Below are 21,228 nucleotides of genomic sequence, written 5' to 3'. Positions count from 1 at the left end.
CTGAGCAGTTGAAACTGGATTTAGAATACACCCCATTGTGTAAACACAGTGAGCATGTGGCACATGAGTTACAATGTCTACATTTCCTCAAGCCACTGATGAAAAGCACAGAAGTGCCAGATATTCCTTCCAAACCCCACATAAAAACAGAAAGAGGGAGTGTCCTCAAAAAACCCCAAAACAACAAACACACCTACAGTCAACATCTCTCTCCTTGACGTCAATCCCACATCCCTTCATAGTGTTCGGCCTTGGTCACAGCCTGAAACTCTGAAAAGTTGTACAAGGTTCTTCCCCAGCAATACAAGCTACTTGACCTGACTCAAAATTCAAACAGAAGGACTCCTTAGCTATCCAGGACAAAAAGGGAAGTGCCTAAGACTAAACGAACAGATCTATCTGTAAGAGACATAGCTCGTAACATGGTTTTGAGAAGTTTATGGGGGGGGGGGGGGCTTACTCTTCAGTAAACTCCAAAAGTAAACCCCCCATATAAACCAATGTGGTTGGAAAAAAAAAAAATCACAAAAGACAGTATGTGTTTTACAATATGCATAAGACCAAAATGCAAAAAGGTAAATAAAATTATACAGAAAAAGCAGCTTACTTCACTACTAGAGAATTGGTTGGTAATGCTGGCAGAAAGCTTGTTACAAAGGGCAGCAAGAAAAAGCTTCACAAAATTTTAATAGGATGCCCAGAGTTTGAACTCACTGGGCATAGGTGCCATGCTCAAGAGCATGAGAGAAGGAATGTCATGGTCTATTTTTGTTGTAAAACCTCTTTTAATCTAATTAGCATTATATGCATCACAGTAGTGCTTAAACCAGGGCCCCCTTGGTGTCTTGTACCAAATATATAGTAAGAAAGTCCCTGCCCCAGAGACCTTGCAGTTTTAATAAGACAAGACAAAGGATGGAGGGGAAAAAACATGCACATAGGTGAAGTGATCTGGCTAAAGGCTCATAGTAGGTCAGTGGCAAAACTGGGAATAGAATCTAGATCTCCTGAGTCCAGCCCAGCACCGTAATTCTCGAGACCATGCTGCCTCAGCTCCTCTCTCTCTTGTTGGGAAATTCTACCCAAGTGTGGTGTCAATTCTGTCACACTTTACCAATGGCTAATCAAATTAGGCTATAATGCTGAACCCATTTATCAGTCAGTGTAGATGAGGACAAGCCACATGCAGCATCCTATCAGCTAACTATGATTAAACCCAGGGTTGAGCAAGATATAATCATTCTCATCATTAAGTCAGATTTGTCCTGGTCCACATTGAATTAGGGTGACCAGATGTCCCAATATTATTGGGACAGCCTTAAATATTTAGGACTTGGTCTTCTATAGGCACTTATTACCCCCCCCCCCCCCCACTACCCCCTTGTTCTGATTGTTCTGATTTTTCACCCTTGCTATCTGGTCACCCTATGCTGAATGCAAGTCATGTTCATCATTATTAAAGAGCTCTTATCTGACATATCTCCCTCCCTCCCAAAAAAAAAAGGGGGAGGTATGTGTGTTTATTTTATATAATTTCAAATACTTGTCTAGACTTCCTCCATTTTAAACTGTAGATATGACCTAATTCAATAAAATATTTTAAACCCATTGCAGTAAGTTTAAACATTGTCTCAATCTGTGATTTGACATAAGCCCTATCTCATGTGCAGAAAGTACCATTCATGGTTTCTCTTTGGGAACCTTTCTGGTTTCTATCCAAGAGACATGTTACTGAGAACCATGTATAATCATCCTTAAAAAGCACTACAGTCTCATTCACCGAGCCTGTGATTCCCTACACAAAGGTGCTTTCAACAACCCGTGAGACGATGGTAAGTGAGTGTCATAGAAATTTCTGTCCGTTCCAGCTGAGGAATAAGGAGAGACGGACACAGCTAGCCAAGCAAGGAGCCCTGGGAGGGGCGATCCGTTTATTTCAATTGCAATTGGGTTCGAGCTCATAAGTCAGCAAGAACGAAGAAAACACTTACACCAAAGCATTATATTCAGTTGTTTATGATAATCTATCACCCTATGATTGGCCAAAATTTGCTATCATTACCATACATAATTAGCAAGCTACATGTATCTGCCCCTCTTATGACCCCTTATTGTTCATCTATTTGCCCCCTCCTCCTTGCTTATTTTGCAAACTAAGCGGTTAGCTATCTACAGGACGCAGGCCCAGAAAGGTCCATTGTCTCCAGGTTTGGAGTTTGGCTACATTTCCTCTTGAAGAAACTTCCTGACTACCTATAGCTGACCCTGCATTTTGTCCTTCTTCTTTCTCCCATGTGTAAGTGATAAATTTGCCCCCTGGCAGTTAGGTAGAATAATTTTATATCAGGACAGGTTTCAGAGTAGCAGCCGTGTTAGTCTGTATCCGCAAAAAGAAGAACAGGAGTACTTGTGGCACCTTAGAGACTAACAAATTTATTAGAGCATAAGCTTTCGAAGAAGTGGGCTGTAGTCCACGAAAGCTTATGCTCTAATAAATTTGTTAGTCTCTAAGGTGCCACAAGTACTCCTGTTCTTCTTTATATCATGAGGAAAACAAAAAATGAATTAACCTAAAAAAAAAAAAAACCCTCATATTTTAAATTATGTGTTTAAAATTGCTTCCTGGAGCAGAATCAGGAGAAAAACCATTACTGAAGTTTGCTAATTTTATAACACACTATAATATTACTTCCTTGGAAGACATCACAACATTTTCTGTCCTGGCTGTTGTGTGGGGGGAGGGGGGGGGGGGAATACAATAAAATAAATCACAGAAGCTGCAGTTACAAATCCTGGTCAAAACAAGGTCAAAGCAGGAGAAAAGAAGCTGTTTCCACCACACAGCAGCTCAGTATGAAGGTTCCTCAATAAAGCAGTTCTATTAACAAAAGCATACTACAGAGTTCTGTTATATTTTTAATTAGTATTTAATTTTCAGCAATACAGAACCGTACCACAGTAGGATCAGAAGCAAAGCTAGTCAATAATTACAAATTTCACATTATTCAGAAAATACTCTGGTGTCAGACATTTCCTAGCATATTTGATTCTGGTATTTAGAGCCTGTTTACTTTCACTTTCAGCCATATTAATTATTTAAGCCATTTTTTTTTCACTTCAGCCTGTACACAGCAACTCAGTTCAACTGCAATCAAACAAGATACACTAGTATCAGTAGGATTCCTTGCAACAGAGACTGTGTACTGACCATTACAGCCTGGAAAACTGAAAGCAATCCGTTGATTTCCCCCCATAGTTTTCAGGAATTTTGACAGCTGTCATGAGTACCCTTAAACAGACCTCAAACTATTAGAAAAACTTAGTCATTAACACTAAGTAACTAAGGATACATCTAGTGCCATAAAGCCCTGCACAGTGCATGTGACAAAACAATTTTGTGAAACAAAAACATTCAAACAGGAAAATAAACTAAGCTCACATTAAAGCAGATGAAGTGGGCATTCACCCATGAAAGCTTATGCTGCAATACTTCTGTTAGTCTTAAAAGTGCCACAGTACCCTCTGTTGCTTTTTTTACAGATTCAGACTAACACGGCTACCCCTCCGATAATTAAAGCAGATGTTTTCTGGTCCTGGAATCTAACAGGAACCCTAGCCCATAGGAACAGTAGCCCACAAGTTACCTGAATGTAGTGCTACTCTGTTATCTGGATATCAGAGAAGGACTTCATATGGGATAGATAATTAGAAGAGCATTATTGCCATGACAGAAGAGAGCTATATGTGAGGGTGAGAAGAAGGCTAGACTGCCTCAAGCACTGTAAGCCAACACAATGGAAACCCATTTTACATACGGAACCAACTGGGGGATGTGAAATCAATAGTAAAGAGCACACTGGAGAACAAAACACTGGTGTGTGGGGAGTATATGTCAAAAGTTTACTGCATTGTAACTGGAGGACAAGGACAGCACCCAATTATCCTGTACCTTGGGAGTAATTGATCAGTGCAATTACATTCATGAAAATGGGATCCCAACTTGTCTTGGTTGGAAATGCTGCAATAAAGCTTTGGGTGAGACAAGACTACTTTTAGACAGATGGTTTGCCTGTAAAAGGTAAGCTGAGACTCTAAGAAGTATGTTATACCTTCTTGTTTTCTATGTAACTATTTCTGTTCCCACTTGTTATCCTTGCTTGCTGTCTTAGATCTTAATCTTTATTATTAAACTTACAATTGTTTTCACTATAAATATATCTCCGTGCTGTGAAGTTATCAAGGACCTGATCATGAATTGTACCAATATAGCTGTGTGCATACTAGCCCTTTGGGGCCTGCAAGCCTGTTAATTTCTGTGAGTGTCCAGTGACAGAGAAGTGTCAAGGGGGTTGTGGGGGTTGGTATATGCCTATTGCTTGTCTGCACAGAGAGAGCAAAGCCTGCGGAGACCTGGAAGACAGTGCTTATGTGGCCAGAGGTTGTTAGTATCAGGCAGCTCATAAACAAGAGTTTAGCACTAACGGGAGGTGGTGGTTTCAGCCCTCACAGCCCTGACCCCCCAGGGAGCATAACCAGATTTCACCCAGCTCATAGCAGTGTGATATTAAAAGTAACTTTGCAGTCACCCTACTTCTTGGTGTGCAAACTATATAAATTTTGCTTTGGCCTTTAAGATATTGCTAGATCCAGATATGATTATTACCTATTCAGACTGAGTCTTAGCAGTGTGACACCACTTGAAACCCCGTGTACATTAGAAGTTGTCTGAAATGTGGTCATTTTTGAGCAAGAGAGAGAAAAGCTGGTGGTCTTCTGGTGACTTAAAGAAGGCAGGAGTAATTTACTGTAGCGTCATGATACTGGGTGCACATTGGTTTAAGTGCTGTTGTACACAGAGTCTAAAATATAATCTAAGATTATTCAGTTAGATCCTCTCAGTTTTCAGAGTTGCTGGCGTGCTGAAGATCTAATACTGATAGCAAAGAGGATTGTTTTCTGTTTTTGTTTCTGTTTTTTCTGGTAATCCTACAGACTGAAAGCAGAGCAGGAGCAGAGTTGCAGTTGTTTGGCCAATGTTATCCATGCTGTCCAATGCATGTTGACTTTATTTTTATTTTTTTTAAGTTAAAAACCCTGGAAATTCAAGGTTAATATTCATCTTGCTTGAGAAAAATGCAATTCTTTCTTTCTTAAGAATTTTTTTTTACCCTTTATTCTTATGTACAGTCTTTTGAGTGTGCAATTGGATGCACAAGTTTAAGCCAGTATTTCCCCACACAAGGATATCCAGAAAACATTTGGCTGAGACAAACAACCATTGGCAACCAATCAATGTACAACTTGATTTAAGAGGAAGGGAGGAAAGTTCTTTTTCTGACCAGATAAAGCAGGCCTGCACAACTCGTAAAGCGGCGAGGGCCCGATTACTCCAAAGAAAACAGCTGAGGGCCATAACTTCCTGAGCGCTGCCAAACCCCCCCCCCCCCCCCACCCAGCACTGCCCGCCCCACGGAAACAAACCCTCCTTCCCCAGCGCCGCCCCACCGAAACAGCAGTATTTAACCTCGGTAATATGTTATAGCGGGCCCCTAAGGTAGTATAATTAAGGTAAAAGAAAAATGTCTTTTTGCTAGAAGTAAAATAAGATCTTCCCCCCACTTTTAATTAATTGCCCTGTTGAATGAATGAGGTGCGAATGAGGAAGGTGTGAAAGGCAGGCACCTCCAGACAGCTGCAACCCTTGGAGAGGGCAGGGCCGGCTCTAGGATTTTTGCCGCCCCAAGCAAAACAATTTTTGGCCGCCTCCCCTTTCTTTTTCATGCCCCTCTGCCCCCGGCCCCACCCCAACTCCACCCTTCCAAACCCCTTCCCCAAATCCCCAGCACCGCCTCCTCCCCCGGCGTGCTGCATTTCTCCTCCCCCCCATTGTTTCCTGTGGGCCCCCCGCGACCTCCCGCCCTAGCTCACCTCCGCTCCGCCTGCTCCCCCAGGCACGCCACCGCTCCGACTCTCCCCCCTCCCTCTCAGGCGAGGGAGGGCGGAGAAGTGGAGCAGCGGCATGTTCAGGGGAGCAGGTGGAGCAGAGGTGAGCTAGAGTGAGGGGGAGCAGGAAGTAACGGGGGGGGTAGAGGAACCGCTCCCCCGGTCCAGTTCACCTCCGCTCCACCACCTCCGTCTCCCCCGAGCGCCCACCGCTTGGCTTCTCCTCCCTCCCAGCCTTGCTGCACGAAATAGCGGTTTCGCACATGGCAAGCCTGGGAGGGAGGGGGGACAAGTGGAGCGGAGGCGCATTCAGGGGAGCAGGCAGAGCGGAGGTGAGCTAGGTTGGGGGGGGGGCGCAGGAAGTAACGGGGGGGGGGTAGAGGAACCACCTCCCCACTCCAGCTCACCTCCGCCATCTCCCCCGAGCGCCCCGCCGGTTGGCTTCTCCTCCCTCCGAGTCTTGCTGCGTGAAACAGCTGTTTCGCGCGCGGGCAAGCCTGGGAGGGAGAGGGGAGAAGCGGAGCGGCGGCGGTGCGCTCAGGCGAGCAGGTGGAAGCAGAGCGGAGGCGAGCTGGGGCGGCGGGGGCACTTTTTCCCCATGCCCCGGAGTCGGCACCTATGATGGCCGGCGCCAGAATGCCGCACCTAGAAATGTGCCGCCCCAAGCACCTGCTTGTTTTGCTGGTGCCTGGAGCTGGCCCTGGGAGAGGGGATGGGAGCCAGACCAGATCAGTAGAACAGGTCAGCCACCGACTCACCACTGGCCTCCTCAGCCCCCCCTCCCCCGGCTCACTTACTCACCCTCCGCCACTGCCTGCTCGCTTGCCTCCTCAGCCCCCCCACCCCTCCGGCTCGCCGGCTCACCTGCCCCCCCCCCGCCACTGCCTGCCCGCCTCCTCAGCCCCCTCTCCCCCGCCACCGGCTCACCTGCCCCCCTGCCACTGCCCGCCCCACTCGCCTCCTCAGCCCTCCACCCGCCCGGCTCGCCTACTCATTCCCCGCCACTGCCCACCCCGCTCGCCTACTCAGCCCCCCTCCCTCACCCACTGCTTGCCTACTCACCCCCCCCCCCCCCACAGGCCGCACAGTGAGCCTATCTACTCAACCCCCGCGGGCCGTACAGTGAGCCCACGCAGGCTGCATGTTGTGCAAGCCTGTTCTAAGACACATTTTTGCACCTAAAAAAAAGTTGCTTCTGCCTCAGACTAGAGTTGCATCAGATCGACCACCATCTGCTGTCCCTAACGGGAGTGATTTCAAGCCCTTCCTTCCCCCAACAACTGCTTCAGGATCCTCTCCAGCACCACTGCTACAGCCACTACCCGCAACAAAGCTTGCTTAAGGTCTCCTTAGCCATAGCCACAGCCTGGATGCTGCCTTCTACCTTTGCCCCACACTCTTGGGGTCTGCTGCTCCTCTCTGTTTAATCGGAATGGTGGGGTGACAGAAATGAATGGTCTTCAGGAGCCCCCCAGATCTTCTGGAATTGCCTTTGGACTGGAATAAAGCTAGAGAAGGTACCATGCTATTTTGAAAGAGCAGGAGGTGCTCAACTTACTGGAGTTCTACTCTCAGTCTTCAGTTGTTACAACTGAATCAAATGTATCACCATCCAGGGTGGTAATAAACACAGACAGAGACAGAAAAGAAAGAAAAGAGTTCTACCATATTTAAGAACGGTAACAAACTGTTGCCCTTCTATTCTATTTCCTTGAAGTAGCAAAGGTTTCTTTTACCAGTGGTTAGTGAGGATTCTGCATAGTCAATAGGACTACTGTGGAGTTTCAAAGGTTGATTTGATGAAGTGATCAATTCAGCAGCTCCACACCAAGACCCTTTAAAGATGATTCACAGTAGGTCCCACTTATGTTAGCACAGTTGGTAGTGACTGCCAAACAGCCATCAAATTACAACTTTCAATCTATGTGAAATAAATGGGCAACATAAGCCCATGTTCTCATCAATATCATACCACCGGGACGCCCACATTCTCAGGAAAGGTCATGGACTGAATGAGCTTGGAGACCGAACTGGTTTCTCAGCCGTGGATGTAGTTCCTCCAAATCAGCCCAGCGGTAGGACGGAGGAGCGATACAAAAACATCCGCACCTATACCACTGCACATTTTGTGACATATGCAGGACCACGGTCTCTAGCACAATTCACCAGCATTAAGTCAGAGGAAATCACAGGCAAAGGAAAGAAAATGTCTGTATGCTTATTTTTAAGGGGAACTTTGCATTAGGATTCCAGATGAGTAGGGGAAGGGTTAATATGTTAACTAGCATGATATGGAGCAGCCAATCATCATCAGCTCTTGATTGCTATATCCACAGAAAAGTCCAGCTTTTAACTCCAAAAATCCTGTATTATTATTATGCAGCTGAACATTTGTTTCCCCAATCATTCTGTTCTGTGCTCTCTGGGCTAGTTCAGCCCCTGTGGGTGTGGGGGATTACATTAATGCTCATTAGAGAGCTTTTAGTGAATACCAGCATAGTTCACAAGAGCTAGTTGTTGTGCAACACACTGGAGTGCCCTAAAATTGAGGCTCCTCAAGTACGGACTAAAGCACCACGTAGACAAGCTCTTGGTTTATTAAAAAGTCTCTCAATACATACTGGGGGACAACAAACACCAAAGCCTTTAACTGTGTCTGTCCAAGCTTCTAACTTCCCCACCCAGTGTCAAAAGGTCAATTAATTCCATCTCTCAGTTTACAAGCAGCCCTGATTGATCATTTTCCTTTTGTAGCACCACCATGGTAGTTCATTTTGAAATGCTTCTTATACTTCCAGTCAAAAAACATTTTTGACAATACACACATTATGACACTTGCTTTGAGACACACTGTAAAAACAAGATGTTTGCATAAGGAAAACATCTTCAGCTGACATCAAATGAGGTCTATGAGCTCTTGGAATATATGATTCAATTGAACGGTTATGATTTAATCCTAATATTTTCTATAAAGTCATTTGGAGAATAGATAAAACAGCCTCCATACAAATATCATGGATGTTTTTCAGAGTTCAATTACTCCTCAGAGGTTTAGAATATTCTATTTTAAAAGGCATATGTCCAACACAGCCCAAACCTTGCAAAGTTTCAGCCTTTAATATTTAGCCTTTTTGTCTTAATTACTCTGAGTAGGTTTTTTCAAAGAGTCAAACAGCACTAAAATAACCTTGCCCTTTTCTTTGATATGAAAACACGAACACAGGAAAAAGCAGTGTCATATTTAAGTTGTCTAAAAAAGAATAAACAAACCATGTTGGCAATTTGTATTATACAACAAACAGTAAACAAGGCGGGGGTTTGTAACAAACTTTATAAGGTGGGGCCTTAGAGAATGTATCAGCCACCCTCTGTGGCCTAAGGGTTCAGGAATTCTCTCCACTTAGCTCGGGGAAATAAAAAAAGAAATACAGAAGCCTTTCAAAACCTCTATTGCAAATACTTGTATTTCTGTTCCAGAGACTGCAAAAGAAGGGGAAAAATACAACAACAACAACAACAACACCTAGCTCTAAGGAGACAATCTCATACACACTAGGATGGAAAACCCCAGTGGCTCTCAATCTTTCCAGACAACTGTACCCCTTTCAGGAGTTTGATTTATCTTCTGTACCCCTAAGTTTCACTTCACTTAAAAACTACTTGCTTACAAAAATCAGATATAAAAATACAAAAAAGTGTCACATTACTGAAAAATTGCTTACTTACTCATTTTAGCACATCATTATAAAATAAATCAACTGGAATACAAACATTGTACTTATATTTCACTGTATAGTATACAAAGCAGTATAAACAAGTCTGTATGAATTTTAGTTTATACAGACTTCGCTACTGTTTTTTATGTAGCCTGTTGTAAAACTAGGCAAATATCTAGATGAGTTGGTGTGTCCCCTGGAAAACCTCTGCATATCCCTGGTTGAGAAATACTGGCTGGAAGAGACCTTTGTAGAAGCTGTATTTGTGAAACCTATGCAGTATAAATATATGAATGTGCTCTGTAAGTAGCATGATCAGATCACCACACTAAAATATCGGGACACACTGGGGTGCCATCAGCCCCGCCCACAGTCCATCCCCGCTCCTCCCAGCCTCTGCCCCCACTCTGCCCCAGGACCCACTCCCTTCCTGCTCAGCCCCCACACCGCGCCCTTCCTCATCCCCTGACCTGCCACTGGCTTGCTATGTCCCTCCTCAGTCCCACACCCACTGCTCGCCTCTTTGCACTCCCCGCCCGCCCGCCCCTCACCCCTACGGCACTGACTTCCCCTCTGCTGGGTGGATGCTCGCCCATCCCCCACCTCTTACCGCCCAAGCATCCACCCTCGCTCTGCCCCCATTCCACCCCGTTCCCCCAAGTCCCCACCCCTGCCCTGCTTCTTCTCCACCTCCTCCCCTGAGCGCGCTGCGTACCCGCTCCTCCCCCTTGGAAAGCGCTAAGCGCCGCCAAACAGCTGTTAGGTGGCGGGAAGCGCTAAAAGGGGGGGGGAGGAGCGGGGACGCGGTGCACTGGGGGAGGGAGGGGAGAAGGAGGCAAGGAGGGGGGAGCTTGGCTCCAGCCCCAGAGCACCCACGGGGTCAGCGCCTCCCTCCCGCTCGCCTCCTCACCCCGAATAATCGGGACAAATGGTGTTCCGATCGTACATTGATCGGGATGTGAGACAAAGGGTTAAATATCGGGACAGTCCCCAATATCGGGACATCCGGTCACCCTATCTGTAAGAAGCTAGCTAGATTTGGCAAGACCAAGCTCAAAACACAGTTAAATATCAGTCTGCATATAATCAGTCAACAGTTTTTTATGGAGACTAGTGTAACAACATTCACTACATACTTAACTCCCTCAGGTGCTGAATTGTCCAGGAAGTCAATATGCAAAGTACCGTATTCAGTAGTCATACTTTGACTGTGTGCTTTGTTCATTAATGACAGCAAAGAGTTACTGCTGTGCCTCAACTAATTCTTCACAGGCACCAAGTGAACTGTATTTAAATCAGAAATCCATGCATTCCACAGTAATTAACATTTTACTAAAATAGTCAAAAGTGTAGTTAAAAAAAAAGAAACGCTTTGTCTACACTAGAAAATTAAGTCAGCTTAACTGCGTCACTCAGAGGTGAGGAAAAAAAACCCATTGTAGACAGCGCTACACGGTCTGCTTCTGTCGACTTCGGGGAGGTAGATTACTTACACCGACTGGAAAACCCTTCCTGCCGCTGTAGCTCGTGTCTACACTGAAGTGCTACAACCCTTACGATATGTGACCCTTCCATCACCTCAACCCCAGCACATGTTGAATCAACTAAACAATTTTGAAAATAACATAGTCAATTTAAATCTTTAACATAAAAACACTGGGCAGAATTCAATTTTTAAAATTAATTTGAACAAATATTGATGTTCATTTTAAGTTTTTTTATTTTATCAATTTAAATTTTAACAGTTGTATGAAATTATGCCTGGGAGACAGCTATTTGATGACAGATATTGAGATTCAAAAAGTTAAAGTTTTATTAACTGTTAAAACAAATTATCAACATCATGACAATATTCTTTAGTCAACAAATCATATCTGTTTTCACTATTCATTTGCTTGTCCATTTGTAAAAAGCCTAATTTAAAAGTCTAAATTATTGGATTTTGACCCTGTCAAGCTCCCAAGCAACATTTTTCTTACTTTGCTATCTGTAAACATTGTCAGTTTGTGTGTATATGGTGAAAGCAACATTTACTGACCTTTACCAATACAATCCTTTTAAGCCTAAACATACCATTTCTGAGACAGTCTCCTTTCTATATCATCTCCAGATTTTTATCATTACTATTCCAAAAAAAAAAAAAAAAAAATTGTTCCAACAATTTTACAAGTCTTTTCAGCAATGGAGAAACTGACTGACTTTACAGGGGGTCCAGCCTGATTATATCCAAAGTTTCGTCAAATGTAGCAGGTACTTGTAATCTGGTACTTGTAACTATCCCAGGTACAATATTTTCAGACAAAATGTGATTTTCAGGCTGGAAGTGTCCCTTTATAAATAACACTGTGAAGGCTGAACAATGCTATTGAAGATCGGCCCAAACTAAAACCCACTTCCCGCAACTCCCATTGGCTGGGAACGGCGAACTGCGGCCACTGGGAGCTGCGGGCGGCCGTGCAAATGTAAATATTTACTGCTGCCCTTTTCACTATCTATATACCTGCAGCACGGCAGGATATTTCACCCTGGCAGCTGCAAGAAGGGAAATACAGTATTTGCATAATATCAGAAGCTGAAAAATACAATAAGGTGACTGTTGTTCAAGTCAACAGCAAACCATTTAGCAGAGATGCTGGGGAGGGGAGCACCATAATTAAAAAAAAAAAAAAAAAAAAAAAAAAGGACTACCTCCATCAACACTATTCATTATAAAAGGTGTGTGAAGCATCAGAACACTACTTATTAGTTCTACCTGTGCATTCTATCCCTATATAATTTCTGTATATTGTAGAAAATCTAGCAGGCTCTATTTTGAGAACCCTGGTGTTTTAGTATCAAACTTCAGATATTTGACTGTACATTTGAATCATCATCGTTATTCTGATGACACTGAGCTCCAATCTTCTCTTTCACAGGTTCTCTCTGTGCTACTGTGTCTTACCCAAGTCCATACCCAGATGTCAGATCATTTTCTTCAGCTGAACAATGACAAAGCTGAGTTTATTGCAGGTGACTTCCTTGCATATTTGTGGTGCCATTGCCTCTAGGTAGGCCCCATGAATAAGGCTACATTTTAGCCACGGGTATTTTTAATAAAAGTCATGGAAAAATTCACGGGCCCATGACCTGTCCATGACTTACTAAAAATACCTGACTAAAACTCGGGGGGTGGGTGGGTGCTCGGGGCACCACGGGTGCTGGGGAGGGAGCACGGGTGCTGGGGAGGGAGTTGCTACCTGGGGAGTGGGGGCAGGCACGCAGGTGCTCAGGGGGAGGGGGATTGGGGGGGGGGGGGGGGGGCTCGGCCTTGCTCCTTACCCAGCTCCTGGGAAGCTGCGGCCCCAAGCCCTGAACCCCCCCCCCACACAAAACTTCTGCTGCTGGGGGGCAGAGCCCCCCGCCCGACACTGCCCAGCAGCAGCCAGTACAACTGACCTGGGGGCTGCCCAAGCTGCTCAGGCGGCTCCTGGTCCAGCCGCATGGGGCTGCTGCAGAAGTCACAGAAAGTAACGGAATTCATGACTTCCATGACAAACACAGAGCCTTACCCATGAACTACTAAAGGACTCCTTTGCCTGCAGATTTGCCACAGGATTCTGCTCCACAGCCTAAATTTAAATTTTTTTAAAAAACTACATTTCTAGTGCTTATGGTTGTGCCGAAAAACCTATTCCATCTTCAAACAGCTTAGAGCAATAACTGAAAGAGGGACAAACTACTACCCCACTCGTTACAGGGAACATTAACTGAAATATAAGCGACAAGAAGTGACAAAATGTTTAAACTGTTTCTTTTCTTACCTTAACATCTAACTTTTATGCTTATTTTACATGGCCAAATTGCCTTTCAAGGCACCCAAAGCCAAAGGTGTCCCTAACCAATGGTCAAGACTCCATCTTTTCCCCCACATAGCTCATATAATGCAGTTAAACACCTATAGTGTTACATTGGGTGTATAAAATGGTACAGTGAGAAATAAGGGTCTAGGAGTAGTGTAAAACTATTTATTTTGATATCAAATCACATTAACAGAAGGGAAAGAGCACTTGTTGTATTACTCACTTTCAGATTTAATTCAGGATAAGCCTCCATCTGTGAATTTACCTGGAGCGGACACAGGATTTCCGCTAAAGAATACATGGGGCCTTGCCCTTAGAGTCAGCAGCCCTGTTAATATCACAGCTATTGTCACATCTTTGGTCATATCTGTACTCTGACCAGAGCTTCCCTCTTGCCATCTCTAGATTATAATTACATTTCATCCCATGCTGCCTTTTTCCCATGCTACCAGATAGTAAATGGTCCTCCAGAGGCTGCATTTACAGTAACTGGCTGATTTATGAACTAGTAAATAAAATATTCTGTAGGCTTGAGCTCAGGCAAAGAATCGCTGCATGGATTTTTAAGCTAATGCTGCTCCTCCCTCCCCCAACTATTTTTCTAACAACACAGTCATTACACTGGCTTCCCCTTAAATATTATATTACATACAGAGCTGCTTTGATGACTTTAAACCCTCTCCACAGATGTGATTTCAAAAAATCATTTTGATAGTTTTGACACCATGATGCTGGCAGACCAGGTAGCTCACACCAAGGTTGCCATGTCTCAAATGAACACTAATACATAGCTGGAAGTCATCTGACTCACCTGTGTGTTAGTATTATTAAAATAGGTATTAGAATTCTAAGCACATGTTTAGTGGTCAGACGTTATGAAATGCTTGTAAATTGCTGCATGCATTAACGTCATAATATCTGTATCTCGTGTTATAAGTAGGGCTGTCGATTAATCGCAGTTAACTCACGCAATTAACTCAAAAATCGCGATTAATCGCAGTTTTAATTACACTGTTAAACAATAATAGAATACCAATTGAAATTTATTAAGTATTTGTGGATGTTTTTCTACATTTTCAAATATATTGATTTCAATTACAACAGACTACAAAGTGTACAGTGCTCACTTTATATTACAAATACTTGTACTGTAAAAATGATAAACACAAGAAATAGTATATTTCAATTCACCTCATACAAATACTGTAGTGCAATCTCTTTATGGTGAGAGTGCAACTTACGAATATTTTTTTTGTTACATAACTTCACTCAGAAACAAAACAATGTAAAGCTTTAGAGCCCATGAGTCCACTCAGTTCTACTTCTTGTTCAGCCGATTGCAAAGACAAACAAGTTTGTATACATTTACGGGAGATAACGGTGCCCACTTCTTATTTATAATGTCACCTGAAAGTGAGAACAGGCATTTGCATGGCACTTTTGTAACCAGCATTTCAAGGTATTTATGTGCCAGATATGTTAAACATTCATATGCCCCTTCATGCTTCAACCACCATTCTAGAGGACATGCTTCCATGTTAATGCCGCTGATTAAAAAATAATAATAATAATAATAATAATCTTTAATTAAATTTGTGACTCAACTCCTTGGGGAAGAACTGTACTTCTCCTGCTCTTTTTTACCCACATTCTGCCATACATCTCATGTTATAGCAGTCTCGGATTATGACCTAGCACATGCTGTTCATTTTAAGAATACTTTCATTGCAGATTTGACAAAATGCAAAGATTGCTACAGCACTCAACCCAAGGTTTAAGAATCTGAAGCGCCTTCCAAAATCTGAGAGGGACGAGGTGCGGAGCATGCTTTCAGAAGTCTTAAAAGAGCAACACTCCGATGCAAAAACTACAGAACCCAAACCACCACCAAACAAAAATCAACCTTCTGCTGGTGGCATCTGACTGCTTTGGATCATTATCAAGCAGAACCCATTATCAGCATGGACACATCCTCCGGCATGGTGCTTGAAGCACGTAAATATCCTGCGACACAGGCTACAACAGTGCCTTTCAAATGCCTGTTCTCACTTTCAGGTGACATTGTAAATAAGAAGTGGGCACTATTATCTCCCGTAAATGTATACAAACTCGTTTGTCTTAGCAATTGGCTGAACAAGAAGTAGAACTGAGTGGACTTGTAAGCTCTAATGTTTTACATTGTTTTGTTTTTGAATACAGTTATTTTTTGTACATAATTCTACATTTGTAAGTTCAACTTTCATGATAAAAAGAGATTGCACTACAGTACTTGTATAAGGTGAATAGAAAAATACTATTTATTTTAATTTTTTAGTGCAAATATTTGTAAGCAAAAATAAATGTAAAATGAGCACTGTACACTTTTTATTCTGTCTTGTAATGGAAATCAACATATTTGAAAATGTAGAAAACATCAAAAAATACTTAAACAATAATAGAACAACATTTATTTAACAGCACAATTAATCACGCAATTAATCGTAATTAATTTTTTTAATCGCTTGACAGCCCTAGTTATAAGGCAATATTGAAGTGTTTACATCTGTAAGTCACCAGACAAAAGAGAAGCATTGAGTGTGACATACTAGGGCATGGCTACACTTGCAGATGTAGAGCACTGCGAGTTAAACCAGCCTTCGTAGAGCGCAGTAGGGAAAGCGCTGCAGTCTGTCCACACTGACCGCTTCAAGCGCACTGGCGTGGCCACATTTGCGGCACTTGCAGCGGCATTGGGACCAGTACATTATGGGCAGCTATCCCAGCATGCAAGTGACTGCAACGTGCTTTTCAAATGGGGGAGGGGGGATGGAATGTGACAGGGAGTGTGTATGTGGGGGGAGAGAAGTGGTTTTTTGGGGTGCTGAGAGCGCGTCAGCACACTGTCTTGTAAGTTCATATCCCCCTCTCCCTCCCCGCCTCTCTCTCACTCACTCAAAGCAAACAGTAAATGTTTGTTTTTTTCTCAGAGCTGATAAGCAGCCGGCTTCTCCGAAACAGAGCTTTGAAAGAGTATTTCTGCATTCCTGCAGCCAATTTCACAACAATGACAAGAGTGGCCACTTGACTTAAGGGGATTACGGAATTTCCAGAGGCTGATCACAGCACAGTAACGCAACACCTCATTCACACTTGCGCCACGGTGCTCCAGCGGGGGCACAGCAAACGTTATTCCACTCGCCGAGGTGGAGTACCAGCAGCGCTGTAGCTGCGGAGTCAGAGTGCTCTACGTGCCTTGCCAGTGTGGACGGGGAGTGAGCTAGGGTGCCCGGGACTGCTTTATTGCACTGTAACTCGCAAGTGTAGCCAAGGCCTTAGTTTCCAGCAGGAGGTGTTATTTCCTGGCCAAGAAAAGAAGGCCAACACCACCAGCTGGAAACTAAAGCCTTGGCTACACTTGCAAGTTACAGTGCAATAAAGCAGGCCCGGGCACCCTAGCTCACTCCCCACCAGACAAACCATTGTGGAACATCAGAGGATGAAAGACTTTGTTGACTGCTCCTCCTCCCCAAGAGATGTGCAAGTGAATTCCTCCCAACAGTTGAATTTGCAGAAGGTGGGAAGGAATCAAAAGCCCGAGCAAGGAGGAACTGTATCTTTTATGCTGCTTGAACTCTGAAGGGCAAAGATTATTAAGCATAAACAAAAGAATACCAGTGCTTAGTCTAGGTTAGTGCTAAAGAACATAGAAAGTTTGCTTATTATAGAAACTTCTATTACTTTTAGAAACTTAAGATCGGAACCCAGTTGTGTTTATCTATGTTTACCTGCTTTAGCCTTGTAAATAACACTTATTTCCTTTTCCTAGTTAGTAACTCTTTAGACAGTTTATTACAAGTTTGGCTACAAGCATTGTTTTTGGTGAGAGATCTAAGGTGCAATTGAAGTGGGACAAGGGACTAGTTCTTTGGGACTGGGAGTAATCTGAATATTGTTGTGATTTTAATGTAAGGGACCATCTATCACAAGATAGATCAGAGTACCCCAGGGGACTGTCTATGACTCCATGTTAAGCTGGTACAGTGCTTGAGGAATTTGGCTAGTGATAATTGGCTAGTGAAATCTAAGTGTAAGGAGACTGTTATCCCCCAACTAACATTCAGTGGGGGTGTTTTGGTTGGCTAGCTCCCAGTACTAAAAGGGGAAGGGTCATTGGGAAATGAGGTCCCTGAGACTGACAGTCCCCAGGGGCAATGGGGACAGGCCAAAACTCCAGGTCAGCCTGATTGACAGGACGGGCAGGCTAATCAAGGAGTCAGGAGGCCGGGGGGTCCTGTCCTCCGCGTGACCTGGAATTGCCTGGGTCAGACATAGTGGGGCCGAGCTAAGGAGAGAGCAGGGGCCCAAGCTAAGCTGCTGGGAGCAGAGCTGCAGCCCCAAAGCCAGAGCACAGCCCAGAGAGAGCAGACCTGCCCCGAGAGCAGAGCTGCAGCAACCACAGCCAGAGAGGCCAGAAAAGCAGTCCAGGGAGCTGGAGGCAGAGCAGCGCTGCAGCCTTGCTGAGGCAGAGTGGTGCAGTCCAGAGCCAGGTGCGGTGAGCAGCTGGGGAGAGGAGGGGAACCCTGGGCAGTGGGCCCAGCAAAGGGAGATGCCTCAGCCAAGAGGCTCTGCAGGCCAGACTTGGAGGAGAATCGTAACCCTGACAGGGCGGGGACGACGCTGGGAAGAAGGGTCCTGCCACCTAGAGCCTGAGGCCACCGCCAGAGAAGTGTCCGACCCACAGCATCCCTGCAGCAAAGCCAGGGCCTGAGAAGGAGCCTGGCACCTACAAGAAACAGACTGAACTGCCCTGATGTTCCAGAGACACTGTTTGTAATGTTTCCTGCCACAGAGCGGGGTGATGTGTTTCCTTCAACCTTTCCCATTTTTCCTTATTCCTTTTTAAACTAATTGTTAATTAACTAAACTATATTGCTTTAAATCTTATGTAATGATCAGTGGGTCAGGAGCATCCAGTGCGGAGAGAGTACCCCGGAGAGGGGACACTCTAGCCCCTGACCTAGGTGACCACAGCAAGGTGGGGGGGGGGGCCTCGAGCCCCCCAGGAATCCTGGGCCCAGCCTTGTTAGGGTTATGAGGACTCTGCCAGACAGAAGAGTGCAAGGGGAGTCCTTGGGGGCAGGGAGGCCTCCAAGTAAAGGAAGTGGGAGCGAGGACTCAGATCCTTCCGCTAGCCCATTTCACTGGGGCAGTGCAGAAGCCAGGAAAGTTCTCCACAATAGCGGGACCATTCCCCCACTTACACAAGTATAGAACTCAGAACCAATTTGGAGTTTGTGCCCTGGTTCTTAACAGTCTGCCCTGAGGTTGGTACCTATGCTCTTGAGCCACTGCAGGACAGCATGACAGGCTCTCATGATGCAGGACTTCTGGTGACTACTAGGATTAGCAAGTGGGATTTCCACAAGAACCTCAGTGAGTCTGGGAACTCTGCCTTGCTCAATAAGGAGATAGATATGAGGCCAAGTTCTCTGCTGGCATAACTCCACTGTAAACAGAGAAAATAGCCTTATATGTATTTTAAGGCTTGGTCTAGGACATTTATTTCTGATGGCACTGGTCTACAATTTTTGAGAAGTCGTCTGCTTCAGAGAGAAAATGTGCTATTTATTATGTATTTTGATGTGCTGAATTCAAATATGACAATTAAAACAACTGATTGGCTACTGTTTCTAAGATATTTAAGTTTTTACATTTTATGTCTATGTATATTGTGTAGATAGTAGAGTTTTAATCATAAATTGTAAACCTAGGTCTTTTCATGTGTTTATGGTTGCTTTACATAATAATATTTCACCTGTCCTGTTTATGTAACACTTTAAAAATCAGCAAAAGGGTTATATAAATAAAATTTATTATGAAACAAAAGGCAAAAAACTATTATGTACACAGTTTAGTCCTATTCAGCGTCTACTCGGCGGCGCTTCTTGGCTTGTCTCTTGTATTCATTAAATGGAGCATCTCTTGTCACTGTCCAGCAATAGTCTGCAAGCATTGATGGGCTCCATTTGCCCTGATAGCGTTTCTCCATTGTTGCAATGTCCTGGTGAAATCGCTCGCCGCTCACTGCTCCGCAGTTCGGTGGAAAAAAATCTAGATGAGAGTGCAAAAAATTTTTATCTTTAGTGACAGGTTGCAACCAAGGCTTTTGTATGCCTTGAGGAGGTTTTCCATCAACAACCTGTAGTTGTCTGCCTTGTTGTTTCCGAGAAAATTTGTTGCCACTAACTGGAAGGCTTTCCATGCTGTCTTTTCCTTGCCACGTAGTGCATGGTCAAATGCATCATCTCGAAGAAGTTCACGAATCTGAAGACCAACAAAGACACCTTCTTTTATCTTAGCTTCACTTAACCTTGGAAATTTTCCACGGAGGTACTTGAAAGCTGCTTGTGTTTGGTCAATGGCCTTGACAAAGTTCTTCATCAGACCCAGCTTGATGTGTAAGGGCGGTAACAAAATCTTCCTTGATTCAACAAGTGGTGGATGCTGAACACTTTTCCTCCCAGGCTCCAATGACTGTTGGAGTGGCCAATCTTTCTTGATTTAGTGGGAATCTCTTGCACGACTATCCCATTCGCAGAGAAAACAGCAGTACTTTGTGTAGCCAGTCTGCAGACCAAGCAAGAGAGCAACAACCTTCAAATCGCCACAAAGCTGCCACTGATGTTGGTCATAGTTTATGCACCTCAAAAGTTGTTTCATGTTGTCATAGTTTTCCTTCATATGGACTGCATGACCAACTGGAATTGATGGCAAAACATTGCCATTATGCAGAAAAACAGCTTTAAGACTCGTCTTCAATGAATCAATGAACAGTCTCAACTCATCTGGATCGTGAACGATGTTGAGGGCTGCCATCACACCATCGATGTTGTTGCAGGCTACAAGATCACCTTCCATGAAGAAGAATGGGACAAGATCCTTTTGACGGTCACGGAACATGAAAACCCTAACATCACCTGCCAGGAGATTCCACTGCTGTAGTCTGGAGCCCAACAGCTCTGCCTTACTCTTGGGTAGTTCCAAATCCCTGACAAGGTCATTCAGTTCACCTTGTGTTATGAGGTGTGGTTCAGAGGAGAAGGATGGGAGAAAATGTGGGTCCTGTAACATTGATGGTTCAGGACCAGAAGTTTCATCCTCTTCCTCGTCTGACTCAAGGGAGAATGATTCTGGTGCATCAGGAACCGGCAGTCCTTCTCCGTGGGGTACTGGGCATATAGCTGATGGAATGTTTGGATAATGCACAGTCCACTTTTTCTTCTTTGACACACCTTTCCCAACTGGAGGCACCATGCAGAAGTAACAATTGCTGGTATGATCTGTTGGCTCTCTCCAAATCATTGGCACTGCAAAAGGCATAGATTTCCTTTTCCTGGTCAACCACTGGCGAAGATTTGTTGCACAAGTGTTGCAGCATATGTGTGGGGCCCACCTCTTGTCCTGATCTCCAATTTTGCAGCCAAAATAAAGGTGATAGGCTTTCTTAACCATAGTGGTTATACTGCGCTTTTGTGATGCAAAAGTCACTTCACCACAAACATAGCAGAAGTTATCTGCACTGTTCACACAAGTACGAGGCATCTCTGCTCACTTTGGCTAAACAGAAATGTGTCCTTTTGCAAAATCAAACACTGACAAATAACAGAGCATGACACTGGAGGATTTCTAGAGCTGATATAGGGCAATTTGTTCAGCAGAGTGATGTAAGCTTCGTTATGATTGCATCATCC

The 21,228-nt window shown here is 44.2% G+C and overlaps 1 protein-coding gene across 4 annotated transcripts in view; it reads right to left on the bottom strand.

Annotated features, from left to right (window-relative positions):
• The window catches only part of ANXA11 (annexin A11), a 137,943-nt gene that overhangs the window by 44,519 nt on the left and 72,196 nt on the right, over positions 1 to 21,228 (bottom strand). The window contains exon 1 of one of the 4 annotated variants that reach the window (XM_065553385.1): positions 10,457 to 10,463. The exons of the other annotated variants lie outside the window; for them this stretch is intronic. The gene's annotated coding sequence lies outside the window, so the exon portion shown is untranslated. Of the gene's footprint in view, positions 1 to 10,456; positions 10,464 to 21,228 lie in introns of those variants that run through there. 4 annotated transcript variants of the gene reach the window in all.

Source organism: Chrysemys picta, chromosome 7 (assembly GCF_011386835.1).
Source record: "Chrysemys picta bellii isolate R12L10 chromosome 7, ASM1138683v2, whole genome shotgun sequence".
Lineage (NCBI taxonomy): Eukaryota > Metazoa > Chordata > Testudines > Emydidae > Chrysemys > Chrysemys picta.
The sequence above is the reverse complement of the archived record's forward strand: the minus strand, read 5'-3'. Positions and strand labels throughout refer to the sequence as shown.